At 44.7% G+C, this 15,396-nt stretch overlaps 1 protein-coding gene across 1 annotated transcript in view; it reads left to right on the top strand.

The window, feature by feature from the left end:
• The first annotated feature begins 424 nt into the window (after nt 1-424).
• Nucleotides 425-15,396, top strand: part of ST3GAL6 (ST3 beta-galactoside alpha-2,3-sialyltransferase 6) — a 48,306-nt gene continuing 33,334 nt past the window's right edge. The window contains exon 1 of the mRNA XM_035114581.2: nt 425-839. The gene's annotated coding sequence lies outside the window, so the exon portion shown is untranslated. The remainder of the gene's footprint in view (nt 840-15,396) is intronic.

Here is a 15,396-nt window from a genome sequence, read left to right as displayed (position 1 = left end):
CCCATCAACTTTGGGGACGGACGGACGCCTCAAATATTTCATTGGGGGGGGGGGGCGAAGGGACCTCGGCCCCTAGGAGTCCACTTCCTCTTTAAGGGAATGTGTCCTCCCGGCCCAAAGCGCCCTAACCTTTTAACCTTCGAATAAAGCAGCCAGGTTGGCGCAGGGGGTTTCCCTTCCTGGGAGTCCTCAAGGTGGGGAGGCTCAGCCCGGATCTAGCTTTCCTGCCTGGAGCAGGGGGCCGGGCTTACCCAGGCCTGCAAGGCCCCCTCCAATACTCAGCAATATTGGGGGCTGGCTTGTGGCAGGCGAAACCCCTCCGAGATCTCGCTCGGGGGGCGTCCCCCCCAGGACAGCTGACTCGTCCAGCTGCCCCGTCTCCTCGCCTGCCTCGGAACTTTTCCTTGTGCGCGGAGGAGGGGCCGGCTCGTCCCGCGACCTGGAGGGCTTCCCTCTCTTCGAGTGGGCAGGACGTTGGCGGCAGCGGCGGCTGCAGCGGGCGGAGCCTCCTCCTCCTGCTGCTGCGGACTCCCTCGCCTTCTCGGACTTCTTGCTCGCAGCCGAGGCGCGGGGCAGCGCCGTCTTAGCGCCAGGCTCTTCCCGTCCGTCCGTCCCTCTCCTCCCTCTCTCCGCCACGGCCTCCTGCCCAGATGAGGCTCCGTCCCTTACCGCTGAAGACCCGTCGGAGCGACGGGAGGGCCGAAGAGTGAGGCAGCAAGGAGCCGCCGCCGGGAAGCACAGGCTGCTGGGAGCCCAAGGCGGGAAAGCCCCGGCGCTGCAGCGCAAGCGGCTCCAGCCACGCTGGAGGTTAGCGAAAGAGCAGCAGCCCGCTGGGCACGGTAAGGGGAAGCGAGAGTCTGTGGAGAGGAGGGGCCGCCTGACTGACGCTGCAAAGCCGCAGCTGCCTGGCTGTTAGGACGCTGGGGTGCCTTCCTTCCTCAGCTCTGAGGGAGGACTTGCCTTTTGGGCCAGCGGGGAGGGGGCCAGCCTGGGCGAGTTGAACGAGGTCGCCCGAGGCGACCCTTTTCTCTGCGCTTCTGTCTATTGCAGAAATGGGGGCGGGTGGGATGCAAGCCTTTGTGCGGAAGGATTGCGGGTACCAAGGGTGACACTGCGCACAAATCCCTGGGCTCACGTGAAGCGGGTTATTTCTTTCCCACCTGGATGTAGCTGGGGGGATCTCTGCGTACAAAGGCAAAGGGAAAGCGGATAGGTCCTGCAAACCTTGAAGCCTTCCCACCTCAGGCTTGGACCGAGGGAACGCGTGGCTGCACGAGGCGCGGCCGGGTTTCGAGAGGAGCTTGGCGATGCGGTTTCAAACTTTTTAGGACGGGAGAGAAAAGTGCCCCTCCCCGCATCCGCGAGGGTTTCGGATGTCTTTGTCTCTCCCCGACCTCCCCCCTCCCAATGTGGCGTGAAGTTTGGGAGCGAGGCAGACGGAGAGAGCGCTTTCTTCCTTTCAAACTTCCCCTCGCATCGGCGAGAGAGGCAGCCCGCGCTTTCCTGGGGAGGAATCCTGTAGCGATCACAGATCTTGGGGCTTCTTTCATCGTGCTTTTTCAAAGCCGGAGGGGAAACCTTTCCCGGTTTCCATGCCTCCCTCTCCCTCCTGCCGCCCCCCCCCCCTCCAGGAAAAAAGGCGAAAAGTTTAAGGGCCTCGGAGTGAAACGAGATCTGTTGAGAGAGGCGTGACTTCCTCCCTCTTGGTGCTGTTAGCAAACAGCCGAAAAGGGCCGACGTGGTAGAGCGGCTGCAGCAGCATCGCTCCTTGAAAAGGAAACGACCGCGCATGCAGACAGGCAGTGGTGGCACAGTCTTCCCTTCCCTAACTAGCCCGCCCCCTCAATCGTCGCTTATAATTTTCTCTGTCTCACTTTTCTTCCTACGCTCTTAAAAACATTTATTCGGTTTTGGTCCTGGTGAGGTGAGACTGCGCAAACAGTTTAAAGAGATGTCTGAGCCCTTTGATTTTTCCCGCAGTGAAAGTTAGGCAAGTTTAAACAAGAACAGCCTTCACCTCTTGTGACTTTTTCCCCAAGTACCTCGTGCCTATTATGTGTTGGTTTAACAAAACCATTCCCACTCTCCACAAACATTTGTCTTTCCACAAATCCAGACTTCCCGAAAGGTGAAATTCTGAATTTTATTGAGGCCAAGACTTTGGCCCTAGTAATGTTAATTGCCTTTATGTTTTACAACCAATATCAATTATAAATGTACTTGGGTGATATGCAACTAATGTAAACTCAAGACTAGATCCATTGAAATCAGCAGGCTTAAATCCACTAAACATTACACATCATCCATACTTTGTGTATGTACTTATCTTTGGTCCATTTGCTTGAAAGCTAAATGGAAATCATTTTGAGGCTGTATTCACACAGCAGTTAATTCCATTATCCCAACTGTCCCTTAAATGCTAATTTCAGCATTGTATGTGAACTTTAAGGTGTCATAAAAGCCATTTCTGGAAATGTAGCAGAATATAGCACAAGTTAAGCTCTCATTTCCATGTTATTTCCTTCTAGACTTCATTTGCAAATAATACAGAAATGGGTGCTAAGCTTGTGCTATATTCTGCCGTGTTTCCGGAAAGGTGGAAGTTCAAATGGAATGTGCAAAAGTGACAGTTAAGGGGACATTGTGAAAATGGAATAGACTTGTGTGTAAATGCAGCCCAGGTAAGTGGACCAGACCGACATGGATGAAATAAAGGTTCTGGAATCTGGAATAGCAAATTCTGTAAATGCATGTGCTTAAGAACCTGTGCAGGTCAGAGTGAAATTTGGACACTGTAAATGAGCATAGGTTTAGAGAGAAATGGTTAGTTGGTTGTCAAAATTGTTGCTTACTGTTTCAAGCTGTGGCTTCCCTTTGCTGCTTGCTGCACGGTAATCATAAGACCTATTTATAGACTGTCTAGTCCACCGGGACTCCACCCCTGAACATATTTACTTCCAAGCCCCACTGACTTTAATGGGGCCTACTACTAAGAAATGTCTGTCAGATTGCAATGTAAACTAGGCAAACTGAACAAAGTTGCTCAAACATGCTTGCTTTACATGTTCAACACAGTTTGCTTCTAAAGGCTTTTCTCTCTGGATGTGTCCCATTTTTATTTTATGTTTTAGTTTTTGCACATGAAGGAAATTTATTGGAAAGGCAAGGAAACATGGGATATAGAGCTATGGAAAATACTTTGTTGTGGTTCTCAGGTCGATTCTGTGATTCTTGGACCATTCCTTGGGGAAATCCCCAGCTAGACATCCATGTATGTTTTTAGAAAAACTGACAGCCCATTTTATTTTTAGGCACCTGGGACCCAGGTGGTGCTGTGGGTTAAACCACTGAGCCTAGGGCTTGCCGATCAGAAGGTCGGCAGTTCGAATCCCTGTGACGGGGTGAGCTCCCGTTGCTTGGTCCCAGCTCCTGTCAACCTAGCAGTTCAAAAGCTCGTCAAAATGCAAGTAGATAAATAGGAACCGCTACAGCAGGAAGGTAAACGGCGTTTCCATGTGCTGCTCTGGTTTGCCAGAAGCGGCTCTGTCATGCTGGCCACATGACCTGGAAGCTATACGCCGGCTCCCTCGGCCAATAATGCGAGATGAGCGCGCAACCCCAGAGTCGGTCATGACTGGACCTAATGGTCAGGGGTCCCTTTACCTTTATTGGGAGGAAAGAGAAGAAGGTCCCAGTTCCTGCCCACCTAGCAGTTTGAAAGTATGTCAAAGTGCAAGTAGATAAATACAGTAGGTGCTGCTCCGGTGGGAAGGTAAACGGCGTTTCTGTGCGCTGCTCTGGTTCGTCAGAAGCGGCTTAGTCATGCTGGCCACATGACCCTGGAAGCTGTCTGCAGACAACGTCGGCTCCCTTGGCCAGTAAAGTGAGATGAGCATGCAACCCCAGAGTTGTCCGCGACTGGACCTAGTGGTCAGGGGTACCTTTACCTTTACCCATTTAAAACAGATGGATTTGTAATGTAATTCTCCAGTGCACTTGATTTGCTTTTATATAGTTTTCCCACATCCTTTGGAGATGTGTTACCTGTTAGCATGCTTAGCTGTGTTTTGGGGTTTGTAATATTCACTTCTCTGCATATGATTTGTTGTCATTTACTTTTGGATATGGGCTTCCTCTTAGAACAGGCATGTCCAACTTTCAAGAGACTGAGATCTACTCCCACTATAAAAAGACTGGCAGTGATCTACCAACGTTGTTGGGCTTTTTTTAGGGAGCCAAAGTTGTTGAGCTTTTTTTTTTTTTTTTTGCTTTTTTGGGGGAGGGGCGATCTACCAGGAACACCCGTGCTCTACCAGTAGATCGTGATCTACCTGTTGAATATCACTGTCTTAGAACATTCTGAAGTGCACACATAGCACTGAGGCTGAACATACTTTTGTTCAAGAAGTTTTTCAGAAGTACAAGGGATAAATAACCAGTTTTCCCACTCCTGCTCAAGTTACTGGTGCTTAACTTGCTTACTGTGACATCATGCACTATGAATACATAGCCTTAGGGCAACATCTGTGGCCTTCATTGAGGGGAAAATACACTAAGCTGATGTAAAGCTGTTGATGTACTGTATATCACAGCTTGAGTAAAAGGTACACCTCCAGCTTTTTTCAACATTATGCAAAGACTACATGTTGTCCCAGGCAGAGTTTGGAATCAAGGCCTGGAATGCATTATCCAGTGGTTATTCTCAATTTCCTTGGCAAGCATTAAGTAGAGCAGCCCTGAAAGCATACCCTCTAACATTTCTCCAATGAAAATCGGGACGTCCCCTCCCACATTTCTCCAATGAAAATCGGGACGTCCCCTCCCACATTTCTCCAATGAAAATAGGGACATCCTATAGTCTTGGTCAGTTCAGGAACAGAAAAGAGCCAATCTTTGGGGAGTTCAGAGGTGTGGAAAAGATGGATTTGAGTGTGCACTAGTCACTCTGAAAATGCATGCTTGGGAACATACCTTATATACCATGCATACTAGCATGTGTTCAGAGTGCTTTCCCCCCCTGTAATCCACTTAAGCACTGATCTAGACATTTGAAGGAGTTCCATGCTCCTTTTCTCTGCATTTTTTTAAAACCGAAAGGATCCTACGTATGCTGCAAATCTTAACTGGAAGAAAAGCAGGAAGGGAGAGGCTACTTAATTCTAGGTTCCATGTTTGCTTTGCATCTCAAAATCACCCCCCCCCCTCCCCAAACTGCTTGTTTTTAATTTACTGTATATGGGGGAGCATCTTTCTCCCTGCAGGGAGGAAAGCAATTTAGAGAGCTTGGCTTTGAGTTGGTGGCCAGAGAGGAACTTGTTCAGGAATGGGACTCAAACTTTCTTCAAGAGAGTTTTTGCTTTTCTGTCTACAGCACTTGACCTCACCCTGAATGAGAGAATAGTAGCATGTAGTGGCACAATTTTACTCCGAAGAGCACTGATTAGCTCAACAAAGTAGCATATGATGGTGCAGGCTACTGTAACTTGTGCAGGCAGTGGAGTAGTCCATATGTAATCTGGTCTGAGCCAGGAACCTCTTTCCTTCACTACTTAACCTGGCTCAGTGGTAGATTGTCCAGTAGATACCTGTCCAGAAAAAACCTCTGGATGAGCAACTCCTTGGAACACCAAGAACAGGCATGGCTGTTAAACTGCTGAGAAAGAGCATCTATGAGGCAGGTCTTACCTTTTGCCTCTGTTTCCCTCTCTGCCAGTTGCCTCCAGCCATATCTTCCTTTGAAATTGCAACTGTCTAATAAAGTACCCTTGTGAGTTCTAGGGTGTAATCTGTCCCATTGCTGCTCATTGTAATGTTGGCAGTAGCTTTGCAAATGCCTAAAAAATTATTAGCCCACCAACTACATGAGGTTGCATGGGCAGATTGAGTAATGGCTCTGGTAAGCTGATAAATGGTAAGGAATTGTTGCTTACCGGTACCTTGGGCAAGGCTGCTTTGCAGTGTGACCATGTCAATCCATAATTTAGCAACCATTTATTTCTTGTGTCCTATTGGACTTCCTTGTATAAAGTAAAGTCATTTTACTGCTGTCAGAAGCTATGGGTTTAGATGTTTTATTGATTTATGGTGTTTGCATTTTTATAATCAGATATTATTTTATTATACAATGAGAAGCTGCTCTTGGATTTAAAAGGCGGGGGTATATAAATACTTCTAAAGCAAACATTGGAAGACACACAGTCCTATTTAGATCTTTATCAGGAAGCAGAAAGTTATATGTGTGAGCAAAGTAGTGAGTCAAATACTGAAACGGCTGAAACAGGACAAAAATAGACAGTAGAAAGGCAGAGGGAGAGGCACACTAAATGAAACCGTTGTAAAGACAGTATGAATAATAGAATTGTAGAACTGTAATGTTGGAAGGGACTCCAAAGGTCATTTAGTCCAACTCCCTGCAATGCAAGAATCTCAACTAAAGCATCCATGGCAGATGGCCATCCAATCTCCGCTTAAAAGCTTCCAAGGAAGCAGAGTCCACAACTTCATGAGGGAGTCTGTTCCACCTCAAACTGCTCTTACTGTCAGGAAGTTCTTTCTGGTGTTTAGTCAGAATCTCCTCCTTTCTTGTAAGTTGAATCCATTGGTGCAGGTCCTACACTTTGGAGTAAGAGAAAACAAGCTTGCTCCATCTTCCATGTGACAGCCCTTTAGATATTTGAAGATGGCTATCATATATCCTCTTAGTCTCCTCTTCTCCAGGCTAAATATACCCAGTTACCTCAAACCCTTATAACATTTGGTTCATAGGCCCTTTATCACCTTGGTCACCTTCGTCTGCACAATATCCTTCTTAAATTGTGGTGTCCAGAACTGGACACAGTACTTCAGCTAAGGCCTGAGCAAGGCAGAATAGAATGCTATTATTACTTCCCTTGATCTAAAGGTAAAGGTAAAGGGACCCCTGACGATTAGGTCCAGTCGTGACCGACTCTGGGGTTGCGCGCTCATCTCGCATTATTGGCCGAGGGAGCCGGCGTATAGCTTCCAGGTCATGTGGCCAGCATGACAAAGCCGCTTCTGGCAAACCAGAGCAGCACATGGAAATGCCATTTACCTTCCCGCTGTAGCAGTTCCTATTTATCTACTTGCATTTTGACGTGCTTTCGAACTGCTAGGTTGGCAGGAGCTGGGACCAAGCAACGGGAGCTCATCCCGTCACAGGGATTCGAACCGCTGACCTTCTGATCAGCAAGCCCTAGGCTCAGTGGTTTAACCACAGCGCCACCTGGGTCCCTTGATCTAGACACTATCTATACGTCTGTTGATGCAGCCTAGAATAGCATGACCTTTTTTTTGCTGCTGCATCACACTGTTGACTCATATTAAGCCAGTGGTCTACTAAGAGCCCTAGAGCCACAAAAGCTCATGGTTGGTTACCTGTATATGGAACAGCATCTGAGATCCTCCTCCTTGTCCTTCTTCTGAAAAAGTTTCCAGACCTTATGTATGTAACACAGATGCAGGTCACAAGTGTGCACAGTAGGCAGTGTTTGTAATAGTAGTCAGCTGGGGGCTTGGCTGAAAACTGTAGAGTCCTTGCAGAGTAAACATACATAGGATTTTGCTGTTAGTAGAATTTCCAGCACCCAGGAACTAAAGCTTTGGTTTCTGATGCCTATTAGAAGCAGAAGAATTATGCAAGTTCAGACAATCTATGCAAGGACATAGAATTCGTTTTTTTCGGTTAATTCTCTTCATTTCTTCAGCATACACAGTCCCGTCCTTAGTGCAAAGGAAAGCTTTGTACTGTATAGTAGAGGACTCTGATTACAAAGAGATGATTGTTCTTTTGGAAAGGAAGTTCATGTGCTATACAAGCTGACATTTATGGATTTGCATTCCCTGCCTGACGTATAGTGGTATGGAGAGTTTGGCATGCTGGCTGAAGCCAATGAGAGATTTAAGGATGTAATCCTAAGGCATTAGTGAGTGGGAGCTGAAGGCAGTTAGATGAGAAATGAGGGCAGAGGATTTCCCCCCTTCTTAATCAATTGCCTCCCATTGGATCCTAGGTTTTCCTTGGTTCTGCCTTTGCAGACCTCACTCTTAACCCTACTAGCATTTATTTATTTTAACAATTTATATATCTTTGATTTCTCTGAAAGACTCAAGGTGGCTAATAAAAGAGTAGAAGGAACAGAACAAAACAAACAAGTCCTTAAACCTGATGTACTTTCAAAATTAGTAAGAACAAATTTGAAGTTGGGGCTCTCACGTTGGTAGGGCAGGTCCTTAACACTGTGTGTGCAGTGTGGGAATCAGCACATTAATTCACCCTTCTCTGATGGGTAATACAACAAATAGTTACAACAATACAAAAATAAACATCGCTATTACATTTAATTAATTACATTGCATTTATAATTGACCCGCCTAACGACAAATAATTACATTTACAACAAATAAAGGCTTGACATATCTTGCTTTGCATGTCATGCATCTATCTCATGTATTGGTTTCACCTTTTAAGTTGCATTACTGAAATAAATGCATTTTTCGACGATACTCTAATTTTCTGAGTTTCACCTGTACATCAATGGACTGCAGTAGGGCTGCAGAGCCTGTAAAAAAAAGTCTTTTTCAGAGCTGAAAAGGTAACAAATTTTCAAGCTGCAGACAGTGTTCAAAATTCCCATTGTTCTAGGCACATTTTGTGACAGGGCATTTCATAAGCGCAAGCAGTTGTTGTTGTTTTTACCTCTCGGAGCAGTCCTGCACCTAAGATTTCTGATTAAAACTCAGTGTGGAAGGAAAGGGGGACCTTTTTTTTGCTTCCCCACTTCCAGCTACTCTCTGAAGACTGGGGAAGAAACCCTCCTAAGGATTTTAGGGGGGTGGGCAGGGTAAGGACTAGACCTTGTGAAAGATGAACATAATATTTTAACTGCAGTTCATTCATTTTCAGCTTTGTATTCTTGTTATTAAAAAAGTGTGCCTAGACATTCTGTTGTTGTGCTCATAACCTAGGTTTAAGGTGCCATGCTGGTCCAAGAATTATTTGGACCATTAATTTCCCATTATGGCACTGGTTCTCAACTGGTGTGTGGGGATGCACCAGTGGGTTGTGGCATGATCCAAGGTGGGTCGCAGCAGGAGCACTACCATCATGTGAAGATGTAGCAAAAGACTGAGAAATGGGTCTGCCAATGCATGTTTAAGTTAACATGGGTTCTGGGTCTAAAAAGTTTGAAGATGCCTGCCTTATGACGACCGGAAGTGCTTATACTCTTGAGCCAGACTTTCTAAGCAGGTCCGTTCAAGGTAAAGAGTGGTATTGTGGGAGACAGTTATTAGCTGTAAGCTGGTGTGCCAGTGGTGTGAAGGGACAGGGTTGTGAGACCTCATGGAGAATAAGAATATCCATGTCTACTAACCTAGATGGCTATGTTCTACTCCCTGAGTCAGAGGCAATAGGCTTCAAGATATCAGCTGCTGGAAATGGCATGTGCTGTTGTGCTCAGGTCCTGCTTGCGAGTTTCCCACAGGCATCTGGTTGGCCACTGTGAGAACAGGATGCTAAGCTAGATGGGCTATTGGCCTGATCCAGCAGATTTTTCTTCCAGCAGAGCCTAATGGAACAGGCCAGTGGCCCATCTAGTCCAGCATCCGATTCTCACAGTGGCTGATCAGATGTCTGTGGGAAACTAGCAGGCAGGATATGAGCACAAGTGCCCTCTCCTTCCTATGGTTTCCAGCAACTGGTATTCAGAAGTATCACTACTTCCAGCTCTGGAGGCAGAGCATAGCTGTTATGGCTAGTATCTTCTTATGAGTCCCTTCTGTATGACATAGAGAGGTAGGGCTCATTATTGAGATGGATGAATGAACAGAGCCCTTTCTCTTCCAACTTATTGTTGACTCACATTTGTTAGCAAACCTGATACCTGGGACATGCTGCTGTTTACTTTTCTTTACAATGCTTTCATGCTTCCGCTAGACTGCAGGCTTTGAATTTCCGAAGGCTACAAGGCTATGCTGGAAAATAAAATAGACTGTGTGACTTAACTCGTGATGGTATTCCATGTCTTGTGACCTTTTGATGTTTTCCTTAGCCTTTCAGCTCTCAGAGTCTTATGATTACATTGGGATTTTACCTTTTATTTATTTTTAAAACCAAGCTTTTCCAGAAAAACTCGATGCTCAATAGAGAGAGAGCATTTCTTAAAAATAAAAAGATACCTTCCTGTGTTACTGAGCTATAATCCTAAAGGGGTAATGCTAGTAGGTTATATGCCTGAGCATGTAAAGTGACACTGTTGAAACTGGTGTCAGCTGGAGATATGTTATAATTAAAACAGACTACAGTGTGCTTAATTTCATTGAAATCAGTGGTCTTAAAAGCATATTTAATTTAACATGGCATGCTGTCCATTCTAAAGATGAGACATTTCTCCCATTTCTTTATAGTGCGGGAACCCATGTTTCTGCAAGCATAACATGAAAATCCCTTTCTTGTTATTATTATTTTTTGTATTAAAAACTTTAAAAGCCTTTTATAATTGAACTGAACTACAGTTAAGAACCAGGATGTGGTTGTAGCTGGTGGCATTGAGACAAATGTGACTAAGCTTAATAAAAAATTCCTTCAGTAGCACCTTAAAGACCAACTAAGTTTTTATTTTGGCATGCACACGAAAGCTCATACCAAAATAAAAACTTAGTTGGTCTTTAAGGTGCTACTGAAGGAATTTTTTTATTTTGCTTCGACTCAGACCAAAACGGCTACCTACCTGTAACTAGTGACTAAGCTTAGTTACTTTGTATATGGTGCGAAACTTCGGGGTTATATAGATGGTTAAAGGTTGAAAGGAAGACATGCTACATACGATATTACCATAGTGCTGTTAGACAAATCTATGGTGTGACCACAATTAAGAGTATAGTCGTACCTTGAAAGTTGAATGGAATCTGTTCCAGAAGTCCGTTTGACTTCCAAAATGTTCGGAAACCAAAGCACGGCTTCTGATTGGCTGCAGGAGCTTCCTGCAGCCAATCAGAAGCTGTAGAAGCCCCGTCGGATGCTCGGCTTTCAAAAATAGTTCGCAAACAGGAACAGTCACTTCTGGGTTTGCGGCGTTGGGAGTCAAAACGTTCAAGAACTAAGCTGTTTGAAAACCAAGGTACAACTGTACTTTGTACAGTTCTGGTCGCCTCACCTCAAACAGGATATTGTAGAGTTGGAAAAGGTTCAGAAAAGGGCCAAGAAAGTGATCAAGGGGATGGAGTGACTTCCCTATGAGGAAAGGTTGCAGCCTTTGGAACTTTTTAATTTAGAGAAAAGGTGAACAAGAGGCGGCATGATAGAAGATTATAAAATTATGCATGGCATGGAGAAAGTGGAGAGAACTCTGGGACATCCAGTGAAGCTGGGTGTTGGAAGATTTAGGGCAGATAAAGTACTTCTTCCTGCAGTGCAGTGTCAGGCTAGGGCAGCGTTGGACGCTGGTTGGTGTGCCGGGAGACGCTGGCGACGAGAAGGGCGATTTGCTGCCCTGTCACGTGACTGGCGGCCGCCATTAGGGGCGCTGACCCGCCGGAAAGGAAGCCGTCCGGGTCATGATGGGGGCGGGGCGAGCGCAGCTCTCAACAGCCACCACCGCAGCTGTTTGTCTCGCTCTCGCTCCTCTTGCTGGCGGCGCCCGGGAGTTTTTTGGTCGGCGCGGGAGTGAGCGGCCTCTTTGGCAAGGAGTCCTGCAGAAGGTGAGGTGCTCTTCTTGCTAGCCCAGGGGTCGGCAACCCGCAGCTCCGGAGCCGCATGTGGGAGCCTCAAAAGGGAGCCTCACCAAGAAGCCCCAGCCCACACAGACAGGGACTGATCGGAGGTCGGCAGGGTGGATAAAAATCAATGATTTTTTTAAAAAAATCAAAAAAATCAGATTTTTTTGATTTAAATTGGATTTTTTTGATTTAAATCGATTTTTTTGATTTAAATCTGATTTTTTTAAAAATAAAATGCTTTTTGAGGAAAATATATTACCATCCAAAGGTTATTCCATCATGAAATAAAGATTAGTTTTTTAATTATGTAGAATAAGTTGTATATGTTTATTTTTGGGGGTAAATAAATGCCATTAATCCATTCACAATGTCATGCTCTTCCAGAGGTTTTTGTAAGATTATTGGGCAGATTCTCTGCCTACAAGATATTATCACAGATGCTTGGTTTACTTTTGCAGTTCTCAAAACTGAATTTGACTCAACAGAGATCACATGCCTCTTCTTCACAGCAAAAATGTTATAACATGAACAGAGTTGAGAAAAAGACCTTAATCCTATTGTTCTACAAACCTATGAATACAGAAACAACCCCTTCAGTGCTAAGTTTCAAGAAGTTCAGTGAATAGAATAGAAACAATATTTTTCTGATTGTTTGGAGTGGACAGTATTTAAGTTTTTCATGTGATTTAAATCGACTATGATTTAAATCAAGCCTTACTGACTAGTGATTTAAATCGTGATTTAAATCACGATTTAAATCAGTTTGATTTAAATCAAATCCACCCTGGAGGTTGGTCCATCGTTTGTTCCCTTCCACTGCAGAAACTCCGCCGCCGGGGCTGCGCGCACGGGGAGAAGGCGGCGAGTGGCTCCGCCAAGGACATAATGCAGAACAGACCCGCAAAGGAACCCCTCAACAGTCTTTTGCCATTAAACTCCAACTTTTACACCATGCACTTTTTGCACCCGTGTGTGTAATGATTACGTCTCCCCTCCAAACTAAACTAAATATAGGGCGGCACAGAGTTGGTGTGCCGCGGGATTTTTTTTCATAGAACAAGTGTGCCGTGGCCCAAAAAAGGTTGAGAAACACTGGGCTAGGGAGCTCACTTCCCCAGGAGGCAGTGATGACAACCAACTTGGATGGCTTTAAAAGAGGATCAGATGAATTCATGGATGAGAGGGCAATGGGTGGCTACTAGCCATGGTGCTGATGCTCTGCCTCCTCATTTGGAGGCAGCAATGCTTCTGAATGCTAGTTGCTGGAAACTATGAGACGCAAGAGTGCTCTCAAGGTCATGCTCTGCTCCCTGGTTTCCTGCAGGCATTTGGTTGGCCACTGTGAGAACAGGATGTTGGACTAGATGGACCATTGACCTGATCCAACAGACGGTTCTTGTGTTTTTATGGAAGGTGATTTGAAGAAAGAAATAGGCACATTCTAACTCCACCACTTAAACCATGCTTGCATGTTACAGTAGAAAGGCAGAACTTCCAACTGCTGGTATAGATTGAGCACAGTGAGAAGATCTTACTCCCACCCCAGTTCCCAATCATAAAGGTTATGGTACACTGTTGGATTTTACCCTTGACTTGAACATTTCAGCTACTTATCAGGCAGGTGTTTTTCTTAAAAAAAAAAAGGAATATTGTACCAGCTTGTATCAGAGCAAGAATGGAAGGGGAATTTAAGCTATTCTGGCCTTGTTTCAGTCTTGATTAAAATCCGTCCTCTGAAAGTGCTGTTAGCTTGCAGGGATGGAGAATCGCCACACAGATGCCAATGGAGGATCTCCTCCACTGCCAACTGCACCTTCAAAACAGAAGTTTTCATCAGGACTGCAGCAGGCTAGGAAGGATTGCCTGCTCTGATTAGTTATCACACACAAACACACTGGCAATGCAAGTTGCATGGGAAAAAAATGTTGCAAGTTAGGTGGAAAAGCACATTTAACTTCAAGTACAGTTTAGGTTTGAGTGTTGGGAGTATGAGATGTCTGTGTCTAAAGAGAGTGGTATGTGTGGAAAGCAAAGTAGATGCAGAAAGGATTTTTAAAAAAGCTTGTTTCATGGGTTTCCACTTAATCAGTCCTTCTTTTTAAAATTATTTGTTCTTTAAATATACTGTGTTTCTCCGAAAATAAGACACCGTCTTATATTTATTTTTCCTCAAAAAACCACACCATGGCTTATTTTCAGGGGATGTCTTATTTTTTTTTCTCCTCCTCCTGCCATGGCCGGCATTGCTGCTGCGCCTATCACTATGTCTTATTTTTGGGGTATGGTTTATATTCCTTGAATGCTTAAAAATCCTGCTACGGCTTATTTTATGGCTACGTCTTATTTTCGGAGAAACAGGGTAGTTGTCAGTGTAGCATGGCTGAATGTCATTTACAGTGCAATCCTACCCATGTTTGCTCAGAAGGAAGGGTCGTTTAGTTCAATGTGATTTGCTACCAGGCCACTGAATATAGGATTGCCATAGTTTGTTGTATACTTGTGGAAATGTATTTGATTGCTTCATGTTAATCAGCTTTACTATTCATGAGATTCTCATGTTACAATTGTGCCACCTCCTTTTTCTCTTCCTTTGTGTGAACGCCAAAGCAAGTGACACTGTCCATTTTTCCATACACTTTAAAGATTATCCCTTCTTTCATAACTGTTATGCAAACTTGACATAAGTTCCACATAAGCTCCATAATTTCCCAGTTGAAAACAGGATGATGGTGCCTTAAAAAAAAAAACCCCAAACATACACATGAATGACAGAAATATCATATCACTAGTCTAAAGTAATAATAATAATAAATAAATAAATAAATAAATAAATAATATAATAATAATAATTTCTTACCAACTGAGAAACAAATGTCTACATTTTTAGATACCACCAATCTGAGGTTTTTGGCTTCTTTTTCTTTCCATCACACACAAACTTGTTCTCAGGCACTTTAGATTTCTCAGAACTTCAAAGTGATATGTTAGTCATTTCCTACATGCAATAGCAGATCAAGAAAATATGCCTCGGGAATAGGCTTCAATATTACAGAATCAATACATGCCAAAAACTAGTTCACATAGACAGATAGATTCTGTAGTGCAGTAGTGCTGTTAAGTGAGTTCCTAGGAAGGAACTGCCCCTATTATTGTACTTTTGGAGCAAGAATTGCATGGCTCAGTTGGTTAGAGCATGGTGCTGATAACACAAAGATTACAGGTTTGAGCACCACAGCTGCATTTACCTGCATTACAGGGGATTGGACTAGATCAGGGGACAGCAACCTTTTTCAACATGGGGCCAATCCACTGTCCCTCAGACCTTGTGGGGGGCCGGACTATATTTTGGAAAATATATGAATGAATTCCTCTGCACCACAAATAACCCAGAGATGCATTTAAAATAAAAGGACACATTCTACTCATGTAAAAACATGCTGATTCCCGGACCGTCCGCGGGGCGGATTGAGAAGATGATTGGGTCAGATCTGGCCACCGGGCCTTAGGTTGCCTACCCAATGGACTAGATGGTCCTCAGGGTCCCTTCCAACACTACTATTCTATGATTCTAAGGATAGTGTGTAAGAATGAGGTCCAAAAGGGGAACCTGTCATTTTTCCAGAAACAGATGGTCTTCATTCTTGGAAAGGCAAAGGAGCC

The sequence above is a fragment of the Zootoca vivipara genome, chromosome 4, assembly GCF_963506605.1.
Source record: "Zootoca vivipara chromosome 4, rZooViv1.1, whole genome shotgun sequence".
Classification (NCBI taxonomy): domain Eukaryota; kingdom Metazoa; phylum Chordata; class Lepidosauria; order Squamata; family Lacertidae; genus Zootoca; species Zootoca vivipara.
Note: the sequence above shows the minus strand (reverse complement) of the source record. Positions and strands in the feature narration are given on the sequence as shown.